The sequence below is a fragment of the Lygodium microphyllum genome, chromosome 27 (genome assembly GCF_053477565.2).
Source record: "Lygodium microphyllum isolate KBCC chromosome 27, Lygodium_microphyllum_v1.1.10, whole genome shotgun sequence".
In the NCBI taxonomy this organism is placed as follows: Eukaryota; Viridiplantae; Streptophyta; class Polypodiopsida; order Schizaeales; family Lygodiaceae; genus Lygodium; species Lygodium microphyllum.
Genome location: NC_141161.1, coordinates 122,741,401 through 122,766,284, shown reverse-complemented (window position 1 = coordinate 122,766,284; position 24,884 = coordinate 122,741,401).

Below are 24,884 nucleotides of genomic sequence, written 5' to 3'. Positions count from 1 at the left end.
ATTGACCGGTTGCATGTCTTGAATAAATCTCAAAGCCCCATTCTTTTTGGGCACAGTAAACCAACAATTTGAGTACGGGGTTGAAGAAGGCTCCAAGATCTTCATGAAAATCTTTTCATTTAGCAAATCCATCAGCTTTGACAAGTAAGCTTTAGGCACTGGAATAGGCCTCAAGTTCCATGGTACATGTGGCACAGTAAATATGACCATAGGAGAGACAACATTTGGATCCACACAACCTATTTCACTTGGCTGAAATGCAAATGCCTTCCCATGTCTAGCCAACATCCGCATAAAACAGTCTCTCTCAGCAGGCAAAAGAAACCCTTCTGCACCAACTTTCAATTCCTGTAATGTTTCAGATGTAAACTAATGACCTATATCTTTAGGATCCCGTAAGCTTGGCTGCCTTGACACTTTTTCATAGATACCCTCACTCTCTGGTGGAAGTGGCAAAGCAATTGGTTTCACCTTTTTGTCAACCGTCTTATACTTTGTCTCCACAAGTGCTTCAGCCCATTGTAATCCTTCCTGCTGAGCAAACAATGCTATAACATCATACATATCCAAAGAACATACTGACAACACTCTATTTTTAGCCTCATTTTCTGCATGTATAGTTGCTGAAATTTCAGCCATAGTGTCAGTAATATTCAGCCCATAAAAGATGCCTAAAATGCCATCATTTTCAGCTAACAACGCCAATGCTCTCAGTTTCTTAGTAGCCCATTTCATAGATATGTGTTCAGCCCTACACATAGCTTCCATAGGCTTAAACCAATATGAATTGTTTGCTGTAAACTGAGAATTACCAATAGTAAATACATGTTTCATTTCATTAAGAGGCGAGTACACCCACTGAAAAACACTATTGTAGCCCCGCATTACAACAATGCTTAATGAAAATCCAAGTCTTTGAATTTCCTTGCATTTGGAACCAAAGGAGACTCTCGAAGCGTATCCCGATTTCTAGGATGATTAACACAAAGAGTAAGAAATTGGATTGCTTTTCTCCCATCCTTGCTTCTGACTCTTGCATAAACAGAACCATCATCAAGCACCTTTGTTTCCATACGCACACCTGTAATATAGGGCTGTCCCAAAATCACTGCATATGAGGAATTATCTTGCACAAAGAAGTGTTGCTCTTCCTGTACATCATCAATCATCACTTTTACATTAGGACATGCAGCATAGAGCTCCCCTGATGAATTATTTGCGGCCCTCATTCGCCAACCATGATCAGTGTCTACAAGCCATGCACCATTTTCATACAATCCCCGCTCGATGACATTTATCTCAGACCCATGGTCAAGTAAAGAAACACAAGGAGTTTCACACTCCCCTATTTTCACTACCGTTTTAGTGGTAGCTCTAGCCCAATGATTTCTTGTGTAGTGACTTCGAGGAATAAATCCTAGAGTCTCTTCTTCATATTGTTGCATTTGCCTTACTCCACCATGCATATTGCTACAAGACAATGCATTTTTAGCCACTTTCTTCTCTTTTCCACATGCTGTCCACCACTGATTAGTAGCATCCCGCATAGATAATCCAGTACTTACTTCATGCTCATATTTAGCCCGAATACCCAACAAACTAGTTTCCTCTTCAAATTGCAGCAATGCACTAGTGGTATCACCAAGAAACTGACGCTTCCTTTTAATTATGTCAATGATCTCATCATGAAATTCTCGCTTGGCAATGCCAAGCACCTCTCCCAAGGTAAATTCCACCTGACTATTTAAGATTCATTCTTTAAGAACCTTCTTGATATTTGTGGTTGTCTCAATGTCAGATTGCAACTTGTATCCTGGATGCTTGCCCTTATTTTTGCCCTCTTGTTTGTTATCCTGTTTTTGCTCCTGACTGACCTCTTCCATAACATGCTCGGGAGGTGGCTGATTTGCAGCTTTAGGATGATCCATACTTCTTCTTGTCATTATTTTAGATGTCCATGTAATATCTTCATTTCTTTTTTGTTTTTCTTCCACAAGTGCATCCGTGTTTTGTACATTTGCTAAATATGCATCTATCGGTGATTCCCAACCAGTTATGCCATGAATGTCTTGCCTTGCATGAGACATTTCACTATCAGTGACCTTTCTCTTTTCAGCTGCATGTAAAGCATGTGTCCATATTTTATCCTTTGGACCATCACTTGGCCATGCATTCTATGCAACTGTAAACCAAAAGTAGAAGCATGTACCGTAGCATAAGCATTTCAGACAGCCAAGTCTTCCAACAATTTCTGCATACCTCCCTTTCCAAAATTCAAAGCAAGAGGCAATCCCGTTTATTGTGCACGGGTCTTGCCATCTTTCCAAAAGATAAGCTGTCGTGCCAAGGCCTCCTGATAGACAGCACACTCCTTTCTCTCATGCTGCAAATTATCACACCACATACATCTTTTTCCAAGTTTAGGGGTTGTTGCCCATCCCCCTTTCCTCTTGTCCTTTTTCATCCAATTTTGCAACCTTCAATTGAAGATCTCTCATCCCTTTGACCAATTCATGCAAGACATCTTCCCTAACAGAGGGAACAATAGCAGATACAGCCATAGGGTTAGCCACAGAAGCAGGTGGCTTACTAGATACTTCAACTATTTCGCCCGTAACAGTGGGCAAGCTAGAGACATGCAATCTTTCTCTTCTTCTATGCTTCTTCACAAGTGCACTAACATCTTCCTTGACATGCTACTGGATTTGGAAGTTGGGAAGAGCATGACGAAGCCCATCCTTGTAGATCCAAGACTTGCGTTGGATTCCTGACGTCGTTTTGCATCTAGGAAAACTCCAGTTCAGCCATCCACCACCGTTTAATTTTTCATGCAAATAAGCACTAGTACTCTAGGGACTTGTCACTTAAAATCATACTGATTGCAACCGTTGCCTTCGATGAAGTCTATTCTCCCCCTGAAATTTGGAAATTTTGGCTATTTTTAAGCACTTCTTGGCATCAAAAATCATATGTCACTTCTTATTGTGAGTGTGAATCGGTGGTTGGCTTTCGGGTCGTGTGACCATTGAACATATTTGTATGGCCAATTAGAGGCTTGTAAGATATGTGATATTATAAGAGTCTTCTTTGACATTCATATGAAATTTGTGATCCAATCCCATATAATGAAGAGCTCTTGCTATAAATATGTAATTCAACACAAAGTGCTTGTAATAACCATTATGTCCTAGGAAGGTAAGTCCATGATTGGAAACTTAGTTGTATCATTCTTAGCAGGCTTTGGGTTCATATAACCATTGGATATATTAATACATACATGGAACACGATCGACCAATGTGGGAATCATAGGTGCTATTGCAAGAGTCTTCTTTAACAATTCATATGGAATTTGGCATTCTTTAGTTCAATCCTAGATAATCAAGAGGTTGTACAAAGGGTCTTACAATGGACACATAATTCAACACAAATTGTTTGTAACACCTAGTATGGTCTAAGAAGGGAGGTCAATGATAATTGAAAAATTAGTTGTATCAATTGCAACATCATATGGCCCAAAATGAGTCCATAATTAATGCAAAACTAACATTTCAAGTAAGAGATTTTGAGAGAGTTGCTGTTGCTGATAATGCTCAAAGTCTAGTCTCAATTTCTCTAAGTGTTCATTCTTGCTTGAGTTGACATAAGGTCATCAATGAACACTTTGAGCCATTTTCTTAACATGTCCTCAAAAAATCATATGCATCATCATTGGAAAGCAATCGGTGCATTGGCTAGAGCAAAATATATGAATATATGCATAAACATTCCTTGTCCAATGGCAAAGGTTGTATTGTCCAATCATCTTGGTGGATCTGAACCCATTTGAGAAGCTATAAGCTTCCTTGCCACTAATCATGTGCTTTATGTATAGAAATGGGGTGGTGGTCTTTGTTAATGGTTGCAATTCCTTTATTAATTCACATGTACTCTAATTTTTCCATTTTTCTCACATACCACTAAAATGGGTGATATCTAATCTATATGCTCGATCTCATAAATGATTTTTCCTTTCAAGAGCTTATCCAAATCTTGTATAACATGATGTCCATATCTCAGATTCATTGGATAGGGTCTTCAATTTACTGGCATGGTGTCAAGGTTGATTGGAATGGTGTGGGTCATTATATATGGTACAACACTTTGTGCAATTCCAAGAAATCCTAGAACATTTTGATTAGGTCAATGAGCTTCTTTCATCATATGCAATGATATCCTTGGCTATATACAGAGGTTTTGGTGTCTCTCCCTCTCTTATGATGTTCAACTCTCTCACCTTGTTGATAGCTCCCTTAATAGATTTGCTTGTGTTGCTTTGCCACTTCATGCCCATAAGGACTCAATCTCTTTTCTTGAATTTTGGTAAGTGTCTTGGGATATCATTAGGTTTCCTTTAGCTTTCTACTTTAGAGTCTACATCCTTTCGAGTGCTCTTCAAGTACTTCCTCAACAAGTGAATCAACTACTTCCTCAACAAGTGAATATGTGGGTCTCTCTTTCTCCTTCTCACATATTGAAAGGGTGAAGAATCTTAGGATCATTATTGATACTAACACTTGACTCTGAGCTTGATTCATTTCACTTCTTAGGGAGTTGGGGTTTGAAATCTCTCCCTTTTCAATCTTGCAAGGACTTCAAGGTTTGGTATGAGGTTTGTAGGTCTATACCTAGTTAGCTTGTGATCTAAGATCTCTAAATGGTCTAAATATTCAAATTCTGATTTTATTTTGACTGTGTGTCATTAAATATGTAATGTTTCTCCATGGGGCATAGACCCCCCTTATTAATATATGATACATTCAAAATTTTTTAAAATCTCCCCCTATCGTCGTCGATAGGTGGTGAGGGGGGAGAGAAGGGTAAGAGGAAAAAGACGACGAGTGACGATGGTGGGAGAAGAAGCCAACGAGGATGCATACGAGAGCGGCAGTGGGAGAAGTAGAGGATGATGATGAAGCAGGAGAAGAGGACGATAATGCCAAGGCCACATGGCCAAGCACCCCCTTGGGCATAACAACCCATTCTTCGTAGACAACTGGGAGGCTTAGACTCTATTGCCACCATGCATCCCCCCTTTAAGTGGCTAGGGGAGGCCCCCTTGGTTGCACAGAGAGAGAGAGAGAGAGAGAGAGAGAGAGAGAGAGAGAGAGAGAGAGAGAGAGAGAGAGAGAGAGAGAGAGAGAAAGAAAAGAAAGAAAGTTATATTAACGTCTTCTAAAGACCAAAACTGGCCTATGAGACAAACTGTGATACAACTGATGAGGTCCAGCTATCCAAAATAAAAGTGCTGAATGAAAAGCTAAAAACTGGAAACTGAAAATAAAGTGCTGTGAGTGTGATAAGTGTCGTGTATGTGTATGTACGTATGTAGCTCTGGTACTCCAGATAATGGCTACAAAGGGGGAACAAATGTCGGCTGTGATAGGGGAACGACTGTTGGCTGTGATAAAGAGGTGCGATGTGTATATGTAACAGATGCAGGGAGATATACTATCTTGGGATGTAGTAGCAGTCGTCGAAGTCGCTAATAGCAGGTGATCCCTCCTGGATGCAGTATGTGGTATATCAGCAGTGGAGAAAGAGCAAACTGGCAGGTGATCCCTCCTGGATGCAGGATGTGGTACATCGGTGGTGGAGAAAGAGCAAACTGGAGAGAGAGAGAGAGAGAGAGAGAGAGAGAGAGAGAGAGAGAGAGAGAGAGAGAGAGCCTTTTGAGAACGTTCTCTCACAAAGTCTTCCAAAACCTGAAGGGGGGGATCCAACGATGAGAGCATGCTTTCAAGGTTGAAGTTCGTAGAGAAAACCTGAAATATCTCGTCACCCTAGCTAGCAAAGATAGTCTCGTGGATCCACTAATCAAAGTGTGCACGAGCATCCATCATAGCGGGTAGAAGGGATGTGGTGGATATAAAGAGATGAAGAGAGAAAGTGTGAAATGAAACAATGAAACAAGAACTAAACTAGTTCTACCTTAAAATTCTTAAGTTTTAAACTATTAAGGGTTGCTCGGATACGATATTTAGTTAAGGCTTTACTTACGTCTTTGTAAAGTTTACATGCATATGTAAATGTATTGATGTGGAAAGTGTATAACAAGTGTATGATTTTGCATGAATACCATAATTTTTAAATATTGCAAGTTTGCAAGTGACAATATTCTATTGTCCAAAAAAATATGAAAGTTTATATGATGGGACTTAAAATGGGCCGGCACTGGCTAAGGCACTAGCTGGATCTCATGCCCTCAACAGACAACCCCACCTCACCACACGGCCTTGCGGGCTAGGAGCGTCTGTCGAGGGACACACTATCCTAAACACTAATCACTGCATGCTTATAGTCTGTAATCCAATGGATATTCTCTTTCTTGTCTCCTCAGAGGGAGATTATACATATATCGGCAATGAATGCCACATAATACACACATAAGGCACCCCACCGGAGTTGATTGCCATGGCCCTACTACAGCTCTCTTACATCTTGGGGATTGGCCCCTCGATGCGTTGCTTCTACACATAGACACATTCGAAACAAAATCCCCTCTTAGTGCCAATATATTTAACGTTCCAGGAATGCAATTATCCCCCCTTATGCATCCCCTTTTAACCACCGTCTAGACCTACAGCCGGGTTTCTCACTCTCTCTACATGGGTCAAATCCTAGAGAAACCAAATGCCATGTATCTAGGAGCTTGTAATTGATACCATTTAATGATGTTTGATACAAATGTATATATGGTTAAGTGCTTAAACAATTGGAAAAATAGCCTCGTGCATTGTGCAAATCCATTCTTTTCATGTTTCCATACACTAACACATAATTGCTGCGATGAGAGAAGACCCCGAGCCTTACACTCGTGCTATACTTCCCTTTATTCAACTTAACGTCATCCTATATGAATAATGCAACAAATACATCAGATTTTATATCATATTTCAACGCTCAAACTCCCCTCTTTCCCTACCGTTTAGAGTTTTGCTTACGGTGATAGGTAAAGGTGTGATTTCATGTGTATTTCGCACGGAATAAGCAGTAAATACTCACAAAAACATATAAATGGGGATATCTTGAGGCAAACCCTCATGCTTTATCCTCATTATACACTCACAGACATATCCATAATCTTCCATAATTTTTCTCGTCCGTTTCCTTTTTTTTCCCTTCTAAAGAGTAAATTTTCCTATTTTTCCTTATTTATTATCAATAAAAATGGAAGAAAAGTAGCATTATTTTAGAGCTGTGGCTCTTGAGTCCTTAAACAGTAAACATGTAGATTTTATTGGTGTTTTGTTTCATGCTTTTCCGATTTTAAGCCCAAAACCCCCATTTTTACTCTAAAAACCATGCTTTTTGGGTTTTTTCCATTTATTTTCCACACTTTAAGTGTATATTTTTTGAGTTTTTTATTATGAAAGACTAAAACCAATAGCAAACAACATGTCCATCAATTTTCAGCCCATATGAACATTGCTAACCTCATCAAATGCGAAAAAAAAGCCATTTTCTTTGTAAAAATGTCATTACTGTGTATTTTTTATTATTTCGGGTTTTGAAACTTGTTGTGGGTTTGCAAATCAAGGCCCGTTTGATGCTTAGCCCACCTCCACACTTTCATCCTCAGCCCATCTTCGGTTTGGAAGCAATCTAGTACCATGCCGGATGAGCATTCACCAACCGGGCTTCATTCTTCTTCACACGCATGAACTGCCCCTTGCAGGAGAGAGAGAGAGAGGGAGGAGAGAGACAGACTGAAAAATGAGATTTTTAAATCCTCCATTAAAATGGGCAAGCTTGCAGCCATCTTGTTCCTCTCCCTGCCCTGATTGAGAATCTTCCTCTCTCTCTCCAAACGGGTTAGAATCGGAGAGACAACGAGCAAAAATGAGGAGACGCATTGACGCTTCCCTTTGTTTGACAGTTTTTGCATTAGTTTCAAGGCTTTTATTAAGCCTAAGGTTTAAAACATTAAAATAACAGGTTCATCTTTTTGTGTTCACACTGTCCCGCAAGTGGATTTTTCAATTTTGAAGACCCAAATGAACTCCGATTTGCAATCTGATTGGATAGACGACTTCGTGGCATCGAACTCCATCAACCTGGCCTCCCCCACACACTTTATGGCTTTTTGATCCAGTAGCTACTTTATAATGCCAAACCTTGTGGGGATTAAATGGAGGGTCAAACAACCTTCGATTGACAAACCGATACTTGTGCTGGATTCCTGATGTCAACATGCATCTAGGAAAACTCTAGCTCGACCATTCACCATAGGAAAACTCTAGCTCAACCATTCACCACCGTTTGATTTTTCATAAAAATTAACTCTTTAACACCTCTCAGACACTTTTCGGCTCCAAAATGAGCTTCAACGCTTCAAGAACGGGTCCAAATCGAGTCCTAAAATCCAGCTCTCATTAGCGACCATGGGATAGGGCGACTCAGCCCATCGAATCCCACAAACGAATCTGAACATAAACACAACCAGAAAGAGCATCAAGCTGATATAAAATAGATACACAACAAAACCCATCACAGCTCTCACCCTACCCACTTGTCAAAACCAAGGCATGAAATCCACAAGGAGTAGGCCTAGTATAATCTGACATAAAGCCAAAAGCTAGTCACTAACCAACTACTTCAACACAACCAAGCTAACAAGAACCATAAAAAATGTCATCCTAAGTGGTGGTCTGAACTACCTACCTAACTAAGGACAACTCAACTAGGAGCTCCTACTAGGTGAGGACTCCTATAGTCGGATCAACAAATATTATCTTTTAGCATATTGGGTCTTTAACCTCTTATTTTCCATACTCAGGCGTGCAAAAAGGAGGGAGTTGAGCATAGTGACCCAAGGAGAGCAAGGTATCAACCTCAAGTCCTGTCTTGGTACCCAAGAACCTACCAAGCCCGTGCAAGGCGATACTTAATCCTTTTCTAACACTCACTTTTATTTTCTCTCCAACCTTCTTTTATTCTTATTTTTATGCTAAAAGCCACCCCTAGGAAGACAAGGCATCGACCCTGGGTCTTATCTCGTCCCCAGGCACCTACCAGGCCTTCGCAAGGCGATAAACAACAGCTCAAAGATTTTTCTTTCTTTCCATTTCTATTTTTATAGGGGTTAGAGCCCCTTTTTACACACCTCCGTATATTCATATATTGTCTTTTCAGATATTTAGGGTTTTGTCTCTTTTCATCATTATTTTAGTAGGCTTCTCTGACTGCCTCACAACTAACAGGAACTCCTAGAATGGCCGCCTAGCAGGTTAGCAGAACATGGTTACTAGAATTCCCCTCTAAAATAGGTCTTACAATGCCTGACAATGCCTTACAGGAGGCAATGACTACTCAGACCTCCCCTAGACATACAGAGCCTAATCTTTGAACTTCATGCCTCGATTTCTGGTCCCCACCAAACAAAAGAAAGTAACCCTTACACACACATATATCATTAATTGCTTAAGGGAAAAGACTCGAAAAGGGGATGAAACCACCTGGAATGGCCACAAGAAGCTCCTTCGCAACAAAGGCTCCCTCCAACGACTTTGATAACCTGTATGATGCAATCACTACAACAAAAACCCATTAACTGTACCTCCACTAAATAGACGAATGACCCTCTTGGCCTAAAGAAATAGCACATTTCACTGCAAACTAGCTAGCCCTCTTGGCCCAAGGAAATAGATCATTAAAACCTGAAAACAACTGGCCCTCTTGGCCTAAAGAAATCAAGCAAACCTACTCATATAGATCCCTCCTTGGAAGAAGGCAGATATACAAACACACGCTCCACTCCAAGGGGAAAGACAAGGCGCTTAGCCCTAAACTAAATGCATCAAGTTATGACCCATACCTCTTGCATATACAGCAAGAGGCGTACACATAACATGCCGTTGAATCAACCTATGGGTCCAAGATAATAGTGGTAGATAGGTCTCAGCTACTCTTCTCATTACCCATATCAACCATCTCCTGCCATATAACACGTGGTCTGATAACATTCCCCACAAGCGACCGTGTCCCGTCTCATTATCGATAACAACATCTGAACTAGGACCACAGTTGAAAAAGAGGTCCTCCTCATAAGCAAGATTGGCTAATGAATATGCAAACTGATTCCAATAATGTGGAATGAGTTGAAGAGATATGCTCTCAAATTCATCAAGTAGGGTTATAGCAGTTCGATGATACATACGAAGGATAGGATTCCGGACTATATATGTCCCATTAAGTTGATTTAAGATCAGATGGGAATCCCCTTTTACTAACAACTGCCTAATGCCACCTTTCTTGGCAATATTCAATCCCATAATCAGGGCTTTATACTCCACCATGTTGTTAGTGAATCCCACCCTGAGATAAGTAGCTAATTTCATTGTAACTCTATGTCGGGGATCTCAGATGACTACTCCAACACTCCCTTTTCGATTAGGTCCCCTTGGTCGCTCCATCAAAGTATAACGTGTACATCCACAATGGGTTTACACAACCAGCCATCAAGAACTCCTCTATTCATAAGTATGATAATCAAAATTCAACATATTTAGAGGATGAACTGACGACTCTATCCCACCTTCTTCATTAAACTCAACAGGGATGCTTGTCAATATCTATAAACAATGATGGCAAAAAACTTTAATCTCCCACACAAAGGTACCGTCTTCTTGCTCAACCACATTGTACCCCTTGCTCCACCAGATAATCCTCCCCTGATGATATCTTTGCTCTAGATATGGGTGCTCCAAATAAGGGATTAACCACCCCATCAACCAGTTTAAATGCTCATGCACGTCTCAAATCAGCCCCAGCATGGACAAGCAATTGGATCTGCAATGCATTTAGCACGTTAGCATATTTAGAAATAATAAGGTTTAATCTTATTAAGATTAACATTATTCTTAAATTCCACTCCTTGTAGATCATCTAATAAAATCGTGGACTTATTTTTACCTATTCGAACTATCTTGTAAGGGCCATCCCATCTAGGTTCCAGCTTTCCTGAAAATAGCTCCCTATGCGCATGGTAATACATAACTAATTGCCCTTTTTTAAAGGTATACTTCTTCATCTTTAGATCATGCAACTGCTTCATCTGACGTTTAGCTACCTCCTGGTGCAACAAACTCTGCAATTTGAGCTCGTCAAAGTGGGCTATAGTTGTAAACTGCTCAAATAAGGCATCTTCATCACCCAAAGAATGATTGATTGCAAATCTTATGGTCGGAAACTCAATTTCTAAGGGCAAGACACACTCCTCCCCGTAAACTAATTTGAATGGGGTGTGGCCAGTGGCTCGTTTAAATGTTGTATTATACACCCAAACCACCACATATAATTTTGTATCCCAATCCTGTTTCTTTTCAGAGACTATCTTGGATAGGATACCCACAAGCTGCTTATTAGTACTTTCAACCTATCCATTGGCTTGCAGATTATAGGGAGTCATCTTGTTATGCTTAATGCTTCATGATTCAATCAGGCTTCTAATTACCTTATTCAAAAAGTGAGTTCCACGGTCCGATACTATTTCCTTTGGGAGACCAAAACGGTAGATGATCTGCTCAAGTAGGAAACTAGCAGTCTCTTTTGCATTGTCCTGCCTTGTCACCCGTGCTTCTGACCACTTTGTAAAGTAATCAGTTGCTACTATAATGTATCTTTTCTGAGCACTAGACGACAGGGTAATAGGTCCCACAAAATCGATGCCCCACTTCTCAAATGGAAGGATAGCCATAATAGGCTTAAGTAGATGCTTTCTATTCTCTTGAGTGTCATGTCTTTGACATATATCACATCTTTTAACATAGTCAAATGAATCCTGGAAGATGGACGGCCACCAATAACCAGCTCATAAAGCCTTATGTGCCATCAACTGCCTAGGAAAGTGCCCTCCACAAGCGGAGTCATGGCACTCTTCCAAAATAAAGGGAACCTCATCAGGCATGACACATCGGCAATAGATATCATCAACACCTTATTGATATAATGTCCCTGCAATTAAGGAAAATTTCAATGCTTGTTGTTTAATCTTCCTCTTCTTGGGTTTTGTAGAGTAGCTCCAGTCTCTCCTGTAGAAAGATAGTGCGTTATAGCAGCATACCGGGAGGGAATAGATGCCATATCAATCTTAAACAATGTTTCCATGTCACTTCCTTCAGCCACGACCTCTTTTGGCTCTTTGAAATCCACAAGACACTCAACAATGCCCTGAAGCTTTGGCGGCTTGCTCTTAATCTCGTAATCAAACTCCTGCAAAGTGATTAACCACTTTGCTAAACGATCAGGCGGTTGTAACTTATTCAACAACAATCTAAGCCCTTCCATCTTCGTATAAAAAACCACCCTCTCATAAAGAATGTAGTGCCTAAACTTCTTGGTCGCAAATACCATTGCAAGGCACAATTTCTCCATATAGGTGTAGTTAATTTTTTATATGCCCAACTTTCAACTAGCAAAAGCTATCGGATGGTACCACTTTTCCTCCCAAATTTGGGCCAAACAGCAGAGCTGATACTATACATTGTTGCTGCTGAAAATATATAGAACATTTCACCCCTTTTAGGTGCTTTTAAAATAGGTTCTTTGGCAAGCTCTTGGTTTACATCGTCAAAAGATACACTGCAAGCATCACTCCATGAAAACTGACAATTAAAGGAAAATAGGCAACGTTCTTTCTGCCAAGGCATTGATAAACCTCCGATAATACCCTATGGATGATAGAAAGCTATGCACTTCCTTTGGAGTACACAGTGGACTCATGGCGACTATGACCTTGATCTTTTCAGGATCAGTCGCAATCCCAATGGAACTCACCACATGGCCTAACAAGAGTCCATAAGGAACTCCAAAGATGCACTTCCGTGGGTTGAGAGCTATGCAAAATTTTTTGCAATGCTAAAAACACTTCCGTAAGATAATTAATTGTCTATCCCTTATGGTGGCTACCCCCAAATCGTCAATGAATATTTTCAATTCCTCAGGGGAAATGTCACCAAAGGTCTTGTCGGGCTGTTCTCTATTGTGAACCTGGTGCATTACATAACCCAAATGCCATCACATGGTATGCAAAGGTACCAAAGACAGTAATAAACGTCATTTTTAGCTTGTCTTGCTCAGCAAATTGCCAATAAACGACAACGGGTCAAGCCTAAACTTGTCTTGCTCAGCAAATTGCCATCTTTTTGAATTTTGACCAAAGATTACTACCCGCCATTTAGCTTGTCTTGCTCAGCAAATTGCCATCTTTTTGAATTTTGAGACCTAGCCGCTCCATCAATTCTGAACTTATGATATTGATGGGGATCCAGTGTCCATGATAGCGTGCTCCACTAATATTCCATCCACATATGCTGGAACCCTAGGGCAATGCTTTTCAGCATGATACCAATCTTCTCCCACTCTAGCTATGCCCAAAGGTTCTACTATATACCAGATATGTAGGATTTTCTTGAATTCCTTGCGTACTCCTGGAGAAAGTTTAATCAATTGCAACAGATTTACATGTGGTTTGACTTCGCAAAGAGAACTTGCTAGGTCAAAGTCATGGTAGTTAGCCAAAGTTCTCTTCTCGCACCAAACCATTTTTTCCTTTGGTCGTTGGACTGCCAGTTGTAGTGCTTCTTTTTTTACTTTTGTCTTCTTTTTTGGCACCTCTCTATCCTTCTCGGGATCCACTTTACCGTCAACAAGCCTTAGAGATCCACCTTCCCTATCTGGATTCAAGACTCACTTTTTCCTAGCATCTTGCTTAGGGTTTCCCTCGATAGGTTTTACAGTTACATTATCACCCTCTTTAATCTTTTTACCTCTTGTTACCGCTTGTAGATTAGAAGTTTCAGCATCGTTGACACGTACAGCCTCAATAAGGCTAACTCCACTGCCATGAGGCAACTCCTCTACAACAGCCTTTTCTCGTTGCAATATTTGCCTTGGTCCCTCATCTTGCTGGAGATTATTCCCTTGCGCATGATGATTAACTGAACCAGCTTATTTACTTCCTTGTTGGAGAGAACTGATCTTACTCCAACAGGTAGCAACCAAGTGGCTAGAATTTCTGCAAATATCACATTTGACATTCGGGCAATTCCTAGGGAAATGTTGGCCACCACACCACTTACAGCTGAATCTTGAGGGGCCACCCTCTTCAAGGCGTTGACTCTCTATCAAATTCTATTGCTTCTTAAGGAAATTGACATCCACAGCTATTTGTCGATACTGTCCAGAGATCATATCGGTGTAGTGCTTCATCATGTCCTAAACTTCACCAAGGACATTGGAGGCACTCGACTCGTAGCCGCGATCGTCAGTTTGTTGTACCATGGGCCTAACCACTCGATTAGGGATTGGCCGTTAACCCCCTGGGACAACATTAGGATTCATTGTTTGGCCCCCACTATTTAGTGAGGCCGCCTGACTAGCCATGGGCATAGTCATGCTAGGAGGAGCTAGTAATATAGGCAAATTCGGCATGATCCCTCCTCTCCCATTCGCGTTTGACATGGGATCCCCTTGATTCCCATTGGTCAAGGCCAAGTTATTACCATTCCAATTTATCCTTGCGGCATAAGCCACTTGCAAGTGCGACTCTACTCCTTCTGCTTGGGTAATAGCAGTGTCAATGTCGGCCAAAGCAACACTACTTAGCTGCACCTGGATATTAAAATCCAGTCCATGTAGGAAATATTATAACTGGGCAGTTGCTGGAATGGGGATACAAGTATTTAGTTTACGAAGAACTTGCTTTAATTTCTTGGCATAGGCTGGACATTCTCATTTGGCTCTTGGCGTGTTACATTCAAGACATGTAACCAATATTGTCCACCCTTCTCAGGGGCAAACTCTCTATGGAAAGCCGTAAAGAATTGGGCACTGCTAGTTATGGTTCTGGCTTCGAGACTGTGGTACCATACTACCGCTCTTCCTTTTAACGTCATGTTGAAGAACATCATTAGGTGTCCTTCGTCTTGGATTCGATAACTGAACAAGAGTGTTTGAAACTCCAATTTTTGGAGTTCTCCATCTTCTTCTGCTAATCCATGGAAAATGGGCAACGATGCTCCTAATTCCGGCAAATCCGGTGTCCCTGTTGGAATTGCGATAGGTTGTGCCATGGCTACAACCGGATTGACAACAGGAGTTTGTGTAGGTAAAACTACACCCCCACTTGTTGTGGGTTGATTAACTGGAAGTAGAGAAGTACTAGGACTTCCACTTGCACTCGAAGAGCTACTCGTAACACTTAGGGTATTAGAACCATTGCCTCTTATGCACAATGGGCTACTCCTTTGAGGAGAATAATGACTTATGATCTCCAACTGCCATGTAGCCCTCTCATCACATTCTGATTTTTATATTTCGGCTTGACGGTCCTTGTCAAAGGACATAAACCAACTATTTGGTCCCTAGAAACCCTAGATTCGAGAACCATCACTTGTTGGTGGCTCTCGGCAGATGCACCACTGATGGGACCTAAAATGGGCTGGCACTGGCTTAGGCACTAGCTAGACATCATGCCCTCAACAGACAACCCCACCTCACCACATGGCCTTGCGGGCCAGGAGCATCTGTCGAGGGATACACTATCCTAAACACTAATCACTGTGCATTTATATAGTTTGTAATCCAACGGATATTCCCTTTCCCGTCTCCTCAGAGTGAGATTGTACATATATTGGCAATGAATGCCACATATTACACACTAAGGCACCCCACCGGATGATTGCCGTGGCCTTACTGCAGCTCTCCTACATCTTGGGGATTCGCTCCTCGATGCGCTGCTTCCACACATAAACACATTCGAAACAAAATCTCCTCTTAGTGCCAATATATTTAATGTTCCAGGAATGCACTTATCCTCCCTTATCCATCCCCTTTTAACCACCGTCTAGACCTACAGCCGGGTTGCTCACTCTCTCTACGTTGGTCAAATCCTAGAGAAACCAAGTTCCATGCATCTAGGAGCTTGTAATTGATACCATTTAACGATGCTTGATGCAAATGTGTATATGGTTAAGTGCTCAAAAATTTGGAAAAACAGCCTCCTGCATTGTGCAAATCCATTCTTTTCATGTTTCCATACACTAACGCATAATTGCTACGATGAGAGAAGACACCGAGCCTTACACTCGTGCTGTACTTCCCTTTATTCAACTTAACATCATCCTATATGAATAATGCAACAAATACATCAGATTTTATATCATATTTCAGCGCTCAAACTCCCCTCTTTCCCTACCGTTTAGAGTTTTGCTTGCGGTGATAGGTAAATGAGTGATTTCATGTATATTTCGCACGAAATAAGCAGTAAATACTCACAAAAACATATAAATGGGGATAACTTGAGGCAAACACTCATGCTTTATCCTCATTATACACTTACAGACATATCCATAATTTTTCATAATTTTTCTCATCCGTTTCTTATTTTTTCCCCTTTTAAAGAGCAAATTTCCCTTTTTTCCTTATTTTTCCTTATTTATTATCAATAAAAATGGAAGAAAATTAGCATTATTTCAGAGCTGTGGCTCTTAAGTCCTTAAACAACAAACATGTAGATTTTATTGGTGTTTTGTTTCATGCTTTTTCGATTTTAAGCCCAAAAACTCCATTTTTACTCTAAAAACCATGCTTTTCGAGTTTTTTCCATTTATTTCCCACACTTTAAGTGTATATTTTTTGAGTTTTTTATTAAGATATATTTTCTTTGTAAAAATATTATAATCGTGTATTTTTCATTATTTCAGGTTTTGAAACTTGTTGCGAGTTTGCAAATTAGGGCCTGTTTGATGCTCAGGCCGCCTCCACACTGCCATCTTCAGCCCACCTTCGGTTTGGAAGCAATCCGGTACCAGGCTGGATGAGCATTCACCAACCAAGCTTCATTCTTCTTCACATGCAAGAACTGTCCCTTGTAGGAGAGAGAGGGAGGAGAGAGAAAGACTGAAAAATGAAAATTTTAAATCCTCCATTAAAATGGGTAAGCTTGCAGCCATCTTGTTCCTCTCCCTACCCTGATTGAGAATCTCCCTCTCTCTCTCCAAACAGTTTAGAATTAGAGAGGAAATGAGCAAAAATGAGGAGGCACATTGACGCTTCCCTCTGTTCGACAGTTTTTGCATTAGTTTCAAGACTTTTATTAAGCCTAAGGTTTAAAACATTAAAATAACTGGTTCATCTTTTTGTGTTCACACTGTCCCACAAGTGGAATTTTCAATTTTGAAGGCCCAAACGAACTCCGATTTGCAATCCGATTGGACAGGCGGCTTCGTGGCATCGAACTCCATCAATTTGGCCTCTCCCACACACTTTATGGGTTTCCGATCTGGTAGCTGCTTTATAATGCCAAACCTTGCGGGGATTAAATGGAGGGTCAAACGACCTCCGATTGACGAACCTAGACTTGTGTTGGATTCTTGATGTCGAAATGCATCTAGGAAAACTCTAGCTCAGTCATCCGCCAACCGTTTGATTTTTCATGAAAATTGGCTCTTTAACACCTCTCGAGCACTTTTCGGCTCCAAAACGAGCTTCAACGCTTCAAGAACAGGTCCAAATCGGGTCCTAAAATCCAGCTCTCATCATAGGTATTGGATATTACAACTTGTGGTGTTGGGATTTTTAGGGAGACTCTACAATTTCTTAAATATGTGAAACTACACACTTTCCACTGGTAACATTATCCTCAGCTTGGCTTTGAATTTTCCTACCATCTAGTTTAAAATAGAAGCTAACAAGTGCATTCTGCATTAACATTGTTGATTTCCTGGCGAATTATACTTAAGGGCCAATCATCCTCCATTTGCAACACTTGGGACTCGCAGCCCTGACAAATGACAGTAACATCCACAACTGCACTTTCACGCATGTCTTGATCAAGGCACAACCATTTACCCTTGAGCATCCTCCATCTACGATACTTGAACACTAGGCATAAAGTCTGCCATGTGACAAAGTACCTGTAATTGGAAAGAAAAGTTAGTCAATTCATCCCACAATAAGATAATAGTCAACTAAGAGAGAAAATTTTTACCTGAAAGCCATGTCTTTTGTTGTGACTCAACACTCCACTGTGTCAGGATTGTGAGTCATTTTTTATGTCCAAGTTTTGCCTAGAATCCTTGTTACATAATTCTATGATGTACTTTTTATGATGTACGTGCTTTTGGTACATCTCAAATCCTTACATTCCTTGAAATGTGTGCAAAAATTACAATTGGTATGAACCAGCTTAGATGTACATTCTTTGAGCTGGTGCTTGGCTTCATAGAATTCAATATGTTTGCTGAAATTTTTGTGCTACACATGTGCAAAATGTCGCTACTACACAATGGCCATTCTATGCTATTGAGATTCGATATGTGCGTAGACTCAAGGGTTCCATATTCTTGACCCCCCTTGGGCAATATGTACTTGGAGTCATAGAAAAAAACAAGGTCCTTTGCGAGCTGCTTAGTTGTATGCCCCTCAAAGAGCAATCTACTGATTTCGAGGTGGTAACACTTAAAAGAACCTGTGAAACTCTCAACATTTTGCCACTCACAGCAATCCGAAGGGTATACTTTTGTAAATACGAGACAAGTAGTTACATAGATATCATGAAATTTCTCATTCTCAATGAGTTGCAAATACTTACTATTTGCAATGTTTCGTTGAAAGGGCATAGTGGGCACAATATGTATTTGTTTTTGCATGGATACATGTTGTACAAACACCTATGTTACAAAGTGAGAATCAACATTCCTTTGTCTAAGAGCTAAAATTTTACCCTTTTAGTGCTTTGATACATCTGCAATTGCAAATGCTTTCACCTTGAAAACTCCCTTCATACTTGGATGCATATGTACCTAAGACGAGCAATGATATGTATCAGTGATCCAATTCCCTTCTTCATCTTTTCTGTTATGTACTTCTATTAAGAGAATGCTTGTTCTTCTCTCTAGCATTATAACCTATGCATTAGATGTAAAGAAGTATGTATTAACCCCTAAATAATAAGCATTTTCAGTCTATTTGGTAATCACTAATATGCCATACAAATCAACATGGCATTATGAGAAGTTTACACTTTTGTAAACATACACAAACATTGATATCGAAATGCATCTAGATATGTACATCGACATAAAGTATAGATTCAATTTCAAGGCATCACTTTAATAATACCATTTACATAAAATATAATGAAAAGAATAGCACAAGAATACTCAAAGAATTTTGCCAAAATAAATTTCATTATAATGAATAGGACTTTGATTTGACTCAATACATTGTATGAAATGTGGGTATTATACAGTAGTTGTTACAAGGATAGCAGCCACATGGCATGTAAATCTTAATAGGCACATTGGATGGACACCTGGGATATTCTAAGACTCAACACATTGTGCATTATATGGATGATATGATACAAGAGTTTCATGGATCATTGCCAATTGGCATGGAGATCCGAATGGACACATATGACCAATAAAGCAGATAATTTTTGAACCATCAACTTCTAGCAGATCCATACAATCTAGCACAAAGGAATCACTCACCACATCAAAATAGTCGATCGAGAATTTTGTGCTTTACCTAAACCTTGTACAATACCTGCATGTACTAAAAAATACATGCATGAATCCCTTTTAACAAAAAATATCTAGATAATTACATAAATAGAAGCAATACAAAATAGGACCAATTTACTTATAAGTTGATTTGCTGAAGATAAGATTGAATAGTTCCTGATCAAAATAGTTCCTGATCAAAACCCATTGCAAATGATGGTCATAAGAAAACATTGATCCCATCAAATATAAAAGTCACTAATTAAATGAATACATTTTGGCACCACAAAATATGGCAGATTTACCCTTAAATTGAGCTACAAAATCTTTGCTCTACTTTGTGTTAAGTGCTACAACAATAATTGATCCTTAAGTTAGAACTAGCATCAAACCTTATTGTAAAGATAGTAGAAAAGGGATAATGTAGAGAGGAAGAAAGAGAGAGTGTGTGAGTACGCGGGAGAGAGAAATAAATGAGTACCTATCCAATCTTGCCCAAATTGATCTCTGCAAAAGACAATAGCAAGAGTTAGTATTTACATGAAGGTATATTGAAAACAAAATTGAAAAGAGGAAACACAAAGAGAGAAAAAGAGAGGGAGAGAGAGATGAGCACTTATGCAATGTCACACAGAATGATCTCTGCAACAAAAAAACAAGGGTTAAAACTAACATCATGTTGTATTGAAAAGATATCAGCAAAAAAAGAAAAACAAACAGAGAGAGAGATTAACACCTTTGTCTCTTGCTCCAAATAAACTTTGCAAGAAAACAACAATTAGAACCAAAATCAAATTCTATTGAAAACACAACATAAAAGAGAAACAACACACACACACACACACACACACACACAGATGAGCACCTCTGCCTCCTACCCAAAAAAACCTCTGCAATAAAACAACAATAATAGTAAGAAATGACATCAAACCCTATTGAAAAAATAGCAAACAAGAGAAAATGCAAAGAGAGATGGGCACTTGTGTTTTGCCCAAAATCTAGAGCTGCATGGAGAAGAAAGTGCAGAGGTAAGCAGAATGCTCAAAACCCTAATTACTCTCAGTAGGGAGCTTCAATGGAGATGAAAATTCACGAGTATAGAGAAGAGAGGGAAAGTGGTATGTTGCTCAACTTTTGGGTCAAATTGATTTCATGAGAGGGAAAAAAACCGAAATTAAAAACTCTCCAAAAAAGGGGGGGAAATACAAGGTGAGAGAAACTCAAATTTTGTGCACTATTCATTCTCCCTTTTTTAAAATCCCCCACAACCCCTTTTTTAAATAAAAAACCTAAGATTTGGAGAGAGAAGATTCACCCTCCATGGATGTCAACATCTAGCATGCTTATTGGAGAATCCAAAAGGCCCACATCTTAAACTATATTATTTTTAAGGACCCATTTGTGAGTTCATTTTTTTTCGCCTTCATACTCGTGAGCAAGAGAATAAAAGAAATACCCTCTTCTCTTTGAAAACCTTTGAAACTAAGCCTTGATTTCAAGACTTCCGAAAGCCTAGTTTCCATGAGAGAAGCTAGATACCATTGTCATGGATATAGATCAAAACTCAGGGTGGAAGCTAGAAGATCCCTAAGTAAAGCATAGTAGATCAAATTCCCTAGCTGGACTATACGTTGCATACCTCTAAAGATAAAATTTCGACTTGCGTGTTTCCAAGTAAGCACTTGTTCCGTTTAATAAGAATAAGTAGTATGATGTTATAATTTTCTTGGTTTAGAATTTTTATCTAATTCCTTAAAGTCTGTTTTTCCACTTTGAATGGTTTTTAGTATTTATTTATAATTTATTTTATTAAAAAAATAAAAATGGTTAAAATACTTTAAAATGGTTCTAAAACTATATATATAAATTTTTATAAAATTTGTGGGCGACTATTTATCTAATATAATATTTTTTAAATGAATTTTATACTACTAAACCTCAGTTGAAAATTTTAAGAATTTTTAGAGAATATTTAATATATGCTAAAACTAAAAAATGATTATTTTAAGTGAAAATTATAATGTTTATTAATAGAAAAATATGTTTTATATCAATAAAAATTATGATATCTCATGGGAAAGCTAAGAGTACAATTTTTGATGTTTTAGTGAACATTCTTAAAGTTTAGAGAAAGAAAAACAATTCAATGTTATTTTTAAAAAAGAAATGTCCATATAAAATATGGTGTTTCTGATTTTATACCAATTAAGAGTGTAAGCATTATGTTGATTTATGTCATATGAGTATAAGGGGAGTGTAAGAATATTCTCAATTGTTGTTAAAGCTGGTAATTTGTTATGATTCATTACACAATAATTAATAGGGAATAACTACAATAATAAAAAAATCATCAACAATACTAGAAATTACAATTTGTTAACATGATGGGATGAGGGGAAGGTTGAATATCTATGTTGAAACCCTACATTTTATTTAAATATTGCCTAAGTACTTGAGAAAATAAAAAGTGGAGGGCCACTAGCTGATGGAGTTGGACTACTACGATAAAATAATGTCATAAATACTTTGAAAGTTACACGAAGCTATTGAAATTAGTAATACTTATCATCCGCCTAGTGCAACAACTCTTAGGAGTTGGCTTGGCAACCTGGTTAAAAGTGGCTGGTCGTTGGCCGGCGGTCAACTTTACATATAGAGTTTGTTTGTTTTAAGTGTTAAAGGGTTCAATAGCACGAGTATACTTGGTGCTATTCCCTATGCAACGAAGCATAATCGTTAGTATGAAAAACATAAAGAGAACTATTTACGCATTATCACAATGCTAATTTGAATAAATAAAATGATTGAGCATGATAGATCATCCACTCTTACATTGCATTCATTACATGGTATTGGAAACATATATCTTGGATGCATAGCATCTGTTTTTATAAACATTGACCTACGTTGAGGGCGAGAAGTCCCGAGCTGTAGGGTTAGTGATTTGTTTCCTTTGGGGACTTATTCAGTGAGGAATATACTTTATCTCCTAGAACAATCGATTAAAAGAGAGGACTATGTATCGTACGTGTGATTTGTTTGAACGACCCATCTTGGGGCCAATCCTCGAGATGTAGGAGGGTTGAAGTGAGCCATGGTAGTTAGTGGAGGAGTGCTCCTTATGTATGTAATATGATTCTATTTAGGTACTCACTGTGAGGGATTGGGAAGGGATTCATTGGACTATAAATGATACAAATGAATATTCAAGTTGGATTAGTGTGTGTAGCCTCAAGACGCTCCTGGCCGCAAGGCCATGGGGTGTTTTGGTTGAGCATTGAGGCCTCGACTAGAGCCTTAGAGCCAGTGTCGGGCCCATTTTTGGTTCTGACAGTCACACAATGACAAGGCCTCCAAATAAGAACCTAGTGTAGTATTGCTTCTAGATATGTATGTACCTAGGCTGGCAATGTATATAGCTAGGATAGCAATGTATGTAGCTAGGCTGGCAATGCACTAGTCTCCACAATGGTTTGTCTCTAGTGCTACTCATAAATGCCTTCTCCTCATATGGAAGGCTCACAAAGTTATAATTGATAGTTACCTATATACTCACATGAGCGATGGAGCATTGATCTCCAACATTGGCTACTCATGATTTAGTCACTCTTAGAGCTTCATCACAATTTGATGATAGCCCCCATGTTTACAAATTGATCATAGCCCATGATTGTGATTAGAATCAACCCCATGTTGATGATTGGAAGTTGACAATTTGATCATAGTCTAGATCACAATTAGAAGCAATGCCTTGATCATGAATAGGAGCTTGTTGATCATAGTTAGAAGCATTGCCTTGATCATGATTCAAATCAACCCATGATCAAAATTCACTAAGAATATTGTGGTCATGATTCATAGTAGCTTGATCATAGTTTGATGGCAAGACATGATTATGATTGAGACCATGATCATAATTCCATGATCATGGTTAGAAGCATCCCATCTTCACAAATCCATGTTTGTGAGTAGTTAAAAGCACCCCTTAGGACACAATTAGTACTAGTCACCTTGATCATGATTTTAAGCACCTCTTTGATCATGATTACTAGTAACCCTTGATCATGATTAAATTTATCCTTGATTGCAATTCAAAATAGGCCCATTTGATCATGATTCAAAGCCTCATGATTGCTAGCAAGGTGGAATCTCCATGATCACAATTTGGTAGCATATGCCGTGATCCCAATTTGATGCCATGAGCATGATTCAAGCCCATGCACAACAAGCTCTTAGTAGACACCTCCACCTTGTCAATAGAACAATGTAGTCACCGCATGTACTCATCATGTTAGGCACCCAAAACACATTCATAGTTGCATGGAACACAACATACTCTTAGGCACCTCACCCTAGTCACCGTAGGCACTCACTTACCACACTTGTAGCACTATCATATGCACACCTTTGGGAGCTTAGAGTCCCATACCCATATAAGTCACATGCACATTTGTAGACCACTTAGGTTTACTATCTCACTTGGGCACATAAGTGCACCCTTAAGATCTAATAGTCTCTTCATAGAACTAAGGGTCATGATATAATTATATTCATTGCACTTAGGCACCACATCTAATTGTGTTAAACCTCCTTGGGAATCCACCTCACTCAAGCTAACTCGTTAACCCCTAGTCCTATAGATCACCCCCTCAGTTGTTATACTAGAGTAATTAATTTACTTCACTTGGATACAACTCCTCATAGGCACAAGAACCCAAAGATGATATCCAATTGTGGGAAGAAGTTCATTTAGAAGAATAAGGGGGCACTCTAGTGCACAACCAGGTTGGCCCTTGCATGAACCATTAGATTCTTACACCTTAGGGTTAGCAATAGGTACATCTTCCTTAAGGCCATATAATGCATTTGCAAATAAGTTGTAATCTTGCCATTGATAATAGCTCACCACCATGTGTAAAGTTTGGTTCTTATATTCTCTCAAAGGGACTCAAGTGTGAGGACCTTAGGTTTTAGGCACCTAAGCACTCATTAAAACCCCTAATCCTTCCATTTAGGACCTTAGGCATAGGTTGCAAACCCATAAGACCATTGCATTTAAACCTATCGATTGTGACAATGATTGGTTATGAGATCAAGACTGTAAGAATTGGTTTCTTAAATTAAAAAATTATTTTTATACTAATTCACTTTGTTTGGAAAAGAAGAGAGCCTAGTTGTGTATGACATTACACTTTTGCATGGAGTGTATGCTGTGGTAAGCCTGTCTGGCTAAGCACATTGTGAACTGGCTCATGAATTGTCCTATTCATGTGCTCAACCATATCATTCTAGGGTGGGGTATACAGGGCGGTCAAATGACGCTTAACATCCCTCTT